Below are 11,062 nucleotides of genomic sequence, written 5' to 3'. Positions count from 1 at the left end.
CAGATGCTGCAATTAGTGTCAAATAATTTTACATCTCTTTAGGGTGGACCTACCTAAGATGTGTATTTCTAGGAACAGTTTCCTGTAAGGCAGCATCCACACAAGGCTGTTTGCTCAAATTTAACACAAAGAGGTTTAGTTAGTTGGAATTTTCTCAAAAATTCAAGTTTACAGGCAATGTGTCTTTAGAAAGGATCTGAACTTTTAAACCCTTTAATTTGCTGATTTTCAGATGTAAAACTTTAAGACGTGCATGCAATATGTAAAATTGCACAGAACAAACAATATTGTTATTAAATATTATGGTTGCAAGTTAAAACACTCAAAACTTGGACTGTGCCAGCAATAAGGTTGCTAGAAAAAAATTTGTTCCTTTGTATGTATACATGAAAATGATCTTTAGTAATAAATGATGCACAGAATAGAATCAGATGCATAGAATTTCTGCGTACGCAGAAATAAGGTGCACGTCCCTGATGCCCACAGTTGCCCTGTCCCCTGAAGGGGATATTAGCATCTACTTACCAATTTTTTCGCTGTGTCCCATGCCTCACCTACCACTGCCTGCGGAAACCCAGCTCCAAAGGCAGAGGCAGGAATACCCGCGTTGGCCGCTTCGCAACACCGTCACTGCGCGAGCGCTTCGTGGGCCTTAATTACAACCCAGGAGGCCTCTGAGAGCGGGAGAGGGATTTTACCTCCCGCCAGCCACCTGCAACATGGTGGCACGTGGGGGTACCGCTGAGAAGCGCGTGTTATATTGGTTCGCTTAATCTGACTGCTGAATTGCCAAGGCGGCTGGCATCGTTTGCGAAGCAGTGTCCCACGCCTCCCTCGCAGGCGCCGTGCAGGTTACGTCTGTAGGCCCCAGAGCAGGCTCTGCTGCCAGTCCTCGCTTTTTTAATGATTCGAAAACGAAAGAAGTGCTGTGTTACACTGGCTAAACCTGGGAAATGCTGTGAAAAGTTACAAGCAGCCCGGCAAGAGAGAAGAGGCCGAACAGGGCTGACCAAGGCAGCATTTTGGCACCTTTGAATCCCAGCCCCGCCAACCACCATTTTCCTCCCTCGGAGGCACTGCTGCTGGGCGAGAGCACCGGCCGGGCTCCAGCTGCCTCCGTCCCCTCCGCGGAGCCGGCCGCGCTCGGGAGCAAGCCCCGCCGCCGCCTCGGCGCCGCGGGGACGGCCGCACCTGGGAGCCGCTCCCCCGCGGGGAGCGCGGCGGCGGTGCCGGCCTGCGCGGCTGTCCGAGGCGGGACGAGAACTCGCGGCCCTCCGCCTCCCGGCTCCCCGCGCTACCCACGCGGCCACCGGGGCACAAGCCAGGCGCCCGGCGCGCGTGCCCGCAGGGGCCGGGGAGGGGAGGGGAGGCGGAGCGGCGCGCGCGCCTGCGTGCGCGCGCAGCTGGCGGCCGGCCGCGCGCACTCTCCCAGGCTTCCCAGGGAATCCAGCGGCAGCAGGAAGGCGCTTCCCCGCGCACGCGCAGCTGGCCGGGCGGGCGCGCGCTGAGCCGCGGCGGCGGGAGGGAGGGGGGAGGGGAGGGAAGCTGCTGAGGTAAAGTTAGGGGGAGAGAGAGACTCCGTCAGCGAAGCGAGAGCCGGGGAAGCTCGGCGGCCGCCATTACTGAGCCGAGAGCGCCGGGGAGGGAACGGAGAGGGGGTCGGGGCTGCGGCGGCCGGGAGCGCTCGGGAGCTGCGGGCCGGAGAGCGGAGAGAGCCCCGCGGGGAGGAAAAGCCGCCGGGGGCGCCGGCGTGGAGAGAGCGTCCCGGGAATGCTGCCGCTCCCGCCGCCGCCGAGGAGCCGGATCCCGACGGTGCGAGGTGAGGGGAGGAATCCGGTCCCGTGGGAGCCGGCCCGGCCCGGCGGCCCGGAGCGGGGCGGCCGGCCCGGCAGGCGGAAGGGGAGCGGGGGGAGGAGGCGGCCGTAGCCCGGCGAGCTGGTGCGGCGGCCGCTGGCTGTAACCAGTTCAAAGGGCTGGGGCTGGCGTGGGGAGAGGGGAGCCGGGCCCCCTCCTCCCTCCCCGCTGGGCCCCCTCGGCCCCTCCGCGCGAGGGAGGGGAGGCAGGAAGGGCAGGGAGCGGAGTGCCTGGTCCCAGACAGGTGATGAAGGCCTGAGCAATGGGAGGGTCTGAGCCTGCTGTACGAGGCTGCCAGCTGGTCACGGCTCTCCAGGGAGGGAGGAAGGCAGGAAGGGGAGCTTCCCTGCTCCTCTCTTCTTCCTTCCTCATTCCCTTCTTCCCCCTACTCCTTTAGCGTCCTCCCTTCTTCCATTCCCACTGCCCTTTCCCCCCCCCCTTTCTGTTCTCCTTTCTCTGTACTTCTTTTCCTCCTTATCGCCCCCTTCTTCTACTCATTCTCGTCTTCTCTATTCTTTTCCTTCTCTACCAAATTTGAACAGTTGTCAATTCCTCTCCTCCTTCCTTTCACCTTCAAATATTGCTCGATATTAAATTTCAGAAAACTTCACTCTCCTAATGATGCGTGTGCATTTCTGCTTTTCCACCAGGTGGATTTTAAGGCTTTGAAATAGGGTAGCCGGTTGCAGTGTTGCAGCTTTCAAGCATTTTGAATCCCTTCGACCAGCATAACCTTTAGACTCTCTCCACCCAAGGAAAGCACCAGAGATATACAGATATGATGCTACGGTCTTGCAAATGTAGGGCATAAGGAGTATAAAACGCCGTTTTAATTAAAAATAGAAGAAAGACCATTTACTTAAAAGGAAGACATACTTGTCACCTTCTCCCCAGAATCCACCCCACCCTTCCTCTGTACCCCTCTTGCCCTCTCCTGTATCGCTTTTGATATCAGTGTGGAATATTTCCTTAATAAGTAGGAGGGAAACGTTTTTAATCTAGACCAAAATAGGCCTGTGGGGGTATGTGTGTATTCTTTAGTTTAGTGTCATGCAGATAACTGGAGGATTTTTTTTTTCTTAATAAAGATCCTTGACAGAAATTTAAAAACTCTACACTGCAGAGTAAAAACAGTAAAGAGAGAACAGCATTTGCTGGTCAATTGGACGTCCATTTTAAACCTGTGCGTTGAAGCTAGTTACAGCACTGATACTTGTGTACTTATAAATGAATGAGGAATTAATAGGTAGCTTTTTTTCTGTTGTGCTGCCTTACCTTCCGAAGGTTCTTCAGTATGACAGCTGTTTTCAGCAGTGACATCAGTGACCAGAGTTAAGTGCTTTCCCAAAAAAACCTATGCATATTTAACGTTTATAGTATGTATCTAAAATGAGCATTTTACAAATATTCATCCAGGTGCATTTCTATAAGGGTTTATTTCCTTTTCTGCCTCTTTGAAAATTATTTTTAAGAAGTGCTAAAATTCTTAAAATTCTATTTACAGTATCCTCCTGAAACTCAGTGCCAGTAGAGCTTAGGAAGTATGATGTAAATACGGTAGGTTTTAAAGGGAGTCTATAGTACTTAAAGTATCAGAAATTGTTTAAGCATTTGGTACATTACCACTAGCTTGTTTTAGTATAACAAGTTGCTTTTAAGCTTGGAACATACTGAGCTGAAACAGTATGCTTTTTTTTTTTTTTTTTAAAGTAGCCTTATGTAAAGCAGCTGCCAGCATTGTAAAAATGTAAATAATTGCAACCAAATGCCTACCACTCCCTGGTATTGGACTTTATTTTAGCTAAGGTGTTGCATGTGTAATGTAATCCAATTAAATACTTTAGGCTCAGACTAAATTGTTTTAAAATGCTATATTTAGCACTAACAGAATCAAATGCTGCACATCTTTTCGAGGTTAAAGATAAAATGCGCTTTCCTACAGCTGTAGGTGCTTTTCCATGTGCAAACTTTGCAGGAAAGAAAAGCACCGATCATAATAATAGACTGTTCTGTGTAAGTTTCCCCTTTGGGACTTGTTATTTGAGTAGATGGTGCAAAAATAATTCCTTTCCGTTTAATAAAGATATTAAAAGGATGCCGGTGGTATCGTAAGACTTCCCAAAGTACTTTCGTAACAGCAGATAAATCCCATGTGCTGGCATCCTTCAGGGATATCTTGCATAAAACTTCAAAACGCTCCACATGGCTACTTCTAGCGGGCCGGCATGTGCGGCGTTCGTCAGACCGCAGGCACCGGGCATCCTTCGGGGGCTCTGCTCTCCGGCCCGTTCCGAAAGAACGGGAGCTGGCGAAGCCACATACTCAGCGTGAAAGTTCTGCTGGCACAGTTATGTCGGTCAGCAAACTGAAAAGCGTCACCTTTATGGGCATGACGTACCTGTGAGAGTTAAGCCCGTGACGCCTTCTTGCGAGATGAGAAGGACGAGCGCGCGGTGGGAAGGAGCCGGCGTCGCTGGGGAGGGGAGCGGGGCTCCGCGCCGCGGCGGGGGCTCCGCGCCCGGGCCGGCGCCGCCTGGCCGCTAGGGGGCTTGGCCGGCGCGCGCCGCCCGCCGCGGCCCGGCCCGGCCCGGCCCGGCCCTGCCCGCCTCCTCCCGCCGCCGCCGCGGCGCGCTCCCCCTCGGGTGCTCGCCGTCGGTAACACGGGGTTTGGCCCGGGCTGCCCGTCGCTTTTGAAGTCCTCCACCGCACGCATAACTATAGGGAGAAGTTTAGTTTCAGGTAGTCCCAATAACACTGGGAATTCTGTATTAGGACTGTCAAGATTTTTTTTCCCCCTCTGTGTTATTTCTGACTTACTGGGCGCACAATACTCTTAATCGTTTTTTAGTCTGTTTTTTGGTTGTTTTTTTTTTCCCCTCTGAGAATTCGTAGCCTAAAGATTAGTGTAGGTGAGCTGGAATATTCTTGGGTTTTTCCATCAGTTCTAAAAAGTACTTTTAAGGGTATCACATCTTACAGATTATTTTTTGAACCCGCTCATCACTTCCTTATGTTTATGGATTTTAATGAAATATTTAAAGACAAATGTGTTCAAAATTCCTCGCAGGAAAATCTGAAGCAGTTGTAGTGAATTTATTTTGAATTTGAGTATTAACTGTGCTTTCCTAGTCACTAACACCTATCAGAAGCTGATTTAATCAATATGTGGCTGGTTCTGCACATGACATTTTGGGGTAAATTAGAGTTGGTTTCTTGGCTTTGAATTACAGTTCCCACCCATTTTTGCAATTCTGCATCAGTTGACATACAAGCATAACAGTAGAACGTTTGCATTTAAAAAAGTAAAGCCAATACCTGCGTGCACAATTTTGGAAATGTGTATGTTATTGCATCTTGGCATTGATTTATTTAAGTTGGCTAATTACTATTTGCTGCTTACATATGGCTTTTCACTTGCTCATTTCATAATTTAAAAAAGAAGTGGATAACCAGTGTTCTCATTTTACACAGGTAAAAATTATGCATATGACTTGTACAAGGTCAAACAACAAACTACTGTTTGAATTAAGTCTCAGAACTTACAGTGTCAGGTCCTGGGTTCTATAGTGCAGTTCATCATCAAGCAAAATAATGTGAAATGATCCAGATATGTGTGTCAGTAAAATTTGTTGAAGTTGCTGCTGCCAGGATGTAAATTTTTCTTTTTGCAGGAAATGCGTTTTAGCCCCTTTTTCTGTCCTTACCTTGATCCCTCCTTCCTCATCTCCTTCTTTTTCTTTCTTCTATTTTTATCAGTTCTTTCTTGGGTCCCCTTTGTAAAATTTCTCCATTAGTTCTTTTGTGTTCTTCCTGAATAACTTTGTAAATAAGCCTGATCAGGTAGCCTTGCACTAAGAAGCTTTGTTGAGCAGCGTGCGTATCTTTAGTAGGAGCTTCTCCTGTGCGAAAGGAATTAAGAATTTATTTTTCCTGTAAGCTTGTACTATTTTCTTTGCTGTTAAATACAGGCTTTGAACCTATATTGAACGCTTTCAGATATTCAGAAATCTGTAGATAAGTAACTCGAGAGGCCTAAGTTCAGACTAGTGCAATGCTGATAATTTGAACCTTTGCAGTTCAGCTGTTTATTGTACCTTGATCTAATTTGTGTAGGTTGTGTTGTTTGTTTGTTTGTTTTTTGTGAACAGCAACAATGATAATAGATGCCCCCTGGAATGCTAGATTCCAGCTAAAGAATGTTTTGTTTTGAATTTAGAAATAAAGTTTAGGCCTTGATTTAATTTTGGGTAATACACTGGAGGTCTTCAGAGTATTGTTATTAATAGGAGAAATTTGGTAAATTTAGTAAGAACTAAGAGCTTTGAACTTATGTTTTTAAACACAGTTTTGCATTGATTTGTAATATGAAGTTGGGCGGTCAGGTTTTTTTCTCTTTTTTTTTTTTAATAAATTGATTACTTTGCTTTTGTATGCAAAGAATTATCTAGGCTACATAACTCCTTTAGGGATGGTAGTTGGCCATCATACTAACTGAATCTGAAATGAACAGCAGTTGGGGTAATCCATTCTCATCCTTCATTTACCTAGCATGACTAATCACCATACCACTTAAACTCTATTCCTTTTCAGTCAGAGTATCACTATTGAAGACATTTCAAGCCATTGTCCTTTACTAGCTTGTTGTTGCTTGATTGAGTTTATTTCCTGATAAGCAGTCTGAATCTTTTTTTCCTAGTGTTGGCTGGTACTTGCGGAATTTTACCAGGGAGCATTGTATTTATGCTTACTTATAAATAAGATTTCAAGTACAGCTACTTAATTAAGATTACCAGCACTTATGAAAGCAAGAGTATTGGCATGTTAGTAAAGAGGACAGGACACATTAAGTGGCCAGGACCTCAGAAGACTTTGGTGAATCAAAATTGTTGATAAGATGACATTGGTATACTCTGTGTCTGGTTTAATTTCTAAAAAGGATTTTGATTTGAAGAGAAGATTTCTTATGCTTGTTGGAGTGAAAAAGATACCTCTTGGTAAATGCTGAGTGAGAAGTAACAACATTACCTTAAGCTATATCAACATTAGGTTTGTTTTTTTTTTTTTTACTGGTTCTTGAAGTGAAAATGGTTGAATTGTTACTCTGGTATGTTTTGGGTAGAGCTGTAATTACTGATGTGCTGATAGGTCTTGGAATTCAGATACCATGCTAAATATTTTCCAATGCCAAGTTTTGGTTCTGAAAAAGTGTGAAGTGAGGGATGACTTGGTATAAAAACTTGCTGTCAGCAGTAACCTGAATCCAGAGCCGTAACTTCTTGGAATCATGGTCTTTGATATTTGAAAGTGCTGTGCATTCAAAACTCGTCCTCCAAACCATTTCAGTGGTATCTAATGTGTTTGAACTTACTTTGCGATCCACTGTAGAGGTCACAGTAACTTTCTGTTGGTGTATTCATATACCCTGCAAAGCAGACTAGACTGTGATGGCCCTTGTTTTCATGTGTACTTTTCTTTGCTTGACCAGCTAATTTAGAAACACTATCACAAGACTATGGTAACGGAAACTAACCCTGAAAAATATTAGTCCATAAACTGTTGCATTGAGACAACATCATAGAGTAAAGGACTGTGGGAAAACACTCTTACTTTCCCTGTTGGCATTGTTTGCAGCTGCTTAAATTGTTGTGGTCATGTGCAATTCTGTAGAGTCTTTCAGACAACATTTCTGCTTCAGCCACGTTAGGTCCGCAGATGGTAAATGTTTTTAGGTTCAGAAAGCAATTTCGGAAGGTATTCAGAAATACTCAGTATTTATCTGTAAGTGATTTTCTTGGCTATGGACCAATCTACAAGTTCCTGTGCAGCCACAATTACCAAAAAATGATAGGTGATAACTATTTTAGTATTTATTAGTTGCTAATAATATGGCATTCTATGCTAGAATTCTATTTACAATTCAGCTCAGAAGACTTTGGGAGACATGTATTTGAAAATAGGGCTTTCTCTGGCCACTGAATGCTTCTAGCTGATCTTCTGAGGGCCTGTCTTTGAGCTTTCTCTTGTGGCAGCGTGCACTGCAAAATGGCTGGTGTCCCCCTCCCCCAAGCCCCAGATGCATTCTTGCAGGCAGAGACACTTTTCTCTCGGTCTGCCTGCTCTTCCACATACTCTTTAGAGTCGCATAGTCTGTTTCCTCATGTGCAACTATCTGCTCTGCTCACTTACCTGTGGACGCAGAGGAGTGCCACAGCTAGGAGGTAAGGGCAGGGAGCGTGACTTACCTCCTATCTTCTCTTTCAAGTGGTAGAGTTTAGCTCTGCAGCTACACCCAGCTTCATGTAGGACCGATAGCCTGCTGCATAATGATTTTGGTGGTGTTTGGTACCGCAAGTTGAGAATTGCAGTATTATTGTGGTATTGGTATATTGCTTATCGCTATTGCGGAAGCTTTTTTGTCCAAAAGGAAGTTTACTAAAGCTTAGACTTTTTCAATTAGCTGTACTATTCCCAAAGCAAAGTGGAATTACTAAGAATACAATCATAAACGACAAAACAAGAAAAAGCTCTGCCATACGTTCTTGATTTTATGTTCAGCGCATATACAGCATGTTGCTGCAGCTTGCTTAAAAATGACACCTTTGCTTAGTTAAAAGTGGCTTACATCATAGAATCGTTTAGGTTGGAAAAGACCTTTAAGATCATCAAGTCCAACTATTAACGTCACACTGCCAAGTCCACCACTAAACCATGTCTCTAAGCACCACATCTGCACGTCTTTTAAATACCTTCGGGGATGGTGACTGATCCAGTGCAAGTGCCTCAAGTTCCTTTCCTTTTCTGCATCTTAATATATGCATCACTGTCCTGACATTCAAAGTCTGGGTTTTGTGTGGATGCAAGCTGCAGAAGTTCTGTGGAAGGCAGTTCCATTTTTGCTTACTTTGTAGCAGCATCCCTGCCATAAAATCAACATTTATCAAGGTTATACTAATAATTTGTATCCTAGTTGAGAATTCACAATCTTCAAATATAATTATGCTTTCAACTTCTGATTTGTCACAGTCTGTGAGACCTTTTAATTTAGAAATGCTGTACTACAGGTAAAAGGGTTTTGAGGTAGACTGTACTTTTTTTCCTAGTAATAAAATTTATGTACCTGTATTTAGACGTACATTCATTTTGTATATTTTGTACTTACTGGCTATACCGACTTCATCTTACAAAACTATGTTCTAGATATTTTAGAATTCCAAATTTTTCTACAAGTGATCAGTGATTTTTATATCTCACATTTTATGTGTTATCTAAGACACTATATTCATTTTTTTTCAGAAGAGGCTTCTGCAACCTAGGTATTGTTAAAATACCAAGTTGAATTTATGATATTGCAGTCACTTAAGAAGAATTGTGCCCTCTCTGTCCCAAGTATTAATAGCTGTGCTTACAGGATTTAAACCCTCTAAGTTTAGAGGAAGACCAGCTTGAGCTCTGAGTCCTGTTTGTGGGTTTAAAATGAGGAAAACAATCCTTATGCATAGGTGAAGTGTTGTACCTTCTCTGATTGCTACTTCTGCTTTCATAATTTTGAAATTATTAATGAATCTTACTTTTTCTTTTCAGATCCCTCAGGGAAGGACTTACTGAAGGGCACTGTTTAAATGTGTGACATTACTGCAGGAAGATCACAGCAGGATAATCATCTTGCTCTGCACCTTGTTTTCCCAAGGGTAAGTTTGGGCTTTAGGTCTTCATAATCTTGTGTTTAAAGGGGAAGGTGGGTGAATAAGTACAGGATGATACACCTTATTTTCTTTATTTGGCAAATCTAAAAGTCTGTAGGGACAAGGTCCTATGGTGTGACTGTAGAAGGTCAGAGATTCTTCCTGCAGTGATGTCATGCACTTTGTGTCTTCCATAGTTCTTCAGAATTTTTCTCTTTGAACATAGAAACGCTCTTATTGTTTTCAATTCGAAGACTGAAATTAGTTGGGGAAATAAAACAGCCCCTCCTTGGAATCTATAACAAAGACGAAGGCGGGGGGGGGGGGGCAATGAATTGAACTGTTTTCAATTTGTTATAACAGAATGAGGCAGATTGAAGTAAGATAATTGAACTAACTTACCATAAATTTCCAGTGTGTATATTTTAAAACTGTACAAAACTATAAAGTACCTTTAAATTAGTGGTATACTGAAAAGAAAAATTTTCCATTTGGGGAGCAATTTAATAATGATTACATATTAAATGTGAAGCCGTTATGATGTCAGGTTTTTATCAGGTTTATTACTAAATTAACATAGATTTCATTCTCTGACTTTGCTTTGTACAATCAGTGCAGAGTAGAAACTGTATAAAAAATGAAAAGAAAACTGCACTGGTTTTTAATATCTTTAGTGATTCAACTCCCACTGTGGTGAAAATCTTCTATGTCAGAAATTTTGTGAGAGACTGTGTTTGTTTTCACTTTGTCAGTGTCCCATTCCACCTTACTCTTCGTACTCACTTAAAAATGTATTGATTTGACAAAACATTTATTGCTGGAGGAGGAAGAACCTGTGCTACGTGAGGATGTAGAGTATCTGAAAGTATTGATTGTTTCATATAAACTAGTTGCAAATTGACAGCATCTTCCTGATGAAATGAAATAATCCCGTGAATGAATTTTTGTGTTCTAGTTTAGTCCACGTCAAATCTGTATTGTGCTGTGGTAAACAGAAAACATTTTATAGTGGAAGTGCTGACTAAACTTCTCATTCTAATAGTTTGAATGATGCTACTATGATAAGCTTTGCTTTAGAAAGCAAACACTGGGTTCATTTGTAGTAATATAAACACTGCTTGTGAAGGATTTACTTTTGCTAAGTATTTTTATTCCTAGAGCCATTTTCTGTTAGCTCTAAATTCTGTGTTTTAAGAATGTAAAAAACACAGCGGAAACAGTAAAAAGCAAAATTTAAAATACAGGTTCTCTTTCTGAATGTGTCTTTGAGTAAACTGATATAAACAAAAAAAGACAAATAATTTCTAAAACATAGCATAGAAGTTTCAGTTCTTGCAATATAAAAACTCTCAAGTATAAAAATTAGACTGAGTTTAGTGTCATTTTGTAATTAAATTGATACTTTGTTATAAAAAAGATACTTTCCTTGACTATGATTTCTATAACTGAAAGCTGGTTTTATATATGTGGGTTTTATTTTATATTGTGATCAATGAATTTCATTACAAATATTGTTACATAAATAC

At 43.0% G+C, this 11,062-nt stretch overlaps 1 protein-coding gene across 1 annotated transcript in view; it reads left to right on the top strand.

Annotated features, from left to right (window-relative positions):
* Positions 1–1,568: 1,568 nt before the first annotated feature.
* The window catches only part of ARHGAP5 (Rho GTPase activating protein 5), a 54,041-nt gene continuing 44,547 nt past the window's right edge, over positions 1,569–11,062 (top strand). The window contains exons 1-2 of the mRNA XM_082317531.1: positions 1,569–1,819; positions 9,436–9,542. The gene's annotated coding sequence lies outside the window, so the exon portion shown is untranslated. The remainder of the gene's footprint in view (positions 1,820–9,435; positions 9,543–11,062) is intronic.

The sequence above is a fragment of the Platalea leucorodia genome (genome assembly GCF_965183815.1).
Source record: "Platalea leucorodia genome assembly, chromosome: 7".
Classification (NCBI taxonomy): domain Eukaryota; kingdom Metazoa; phylum Chordata; class Aves; order Pelecaniformes; family Threskiornithidae; genus Platalea; species Platalea leucorodia.
Note: the sequence above shows the minus strand (reverse complement) of the source record. Positions and strands in the feature narration are given on the sequence as shown.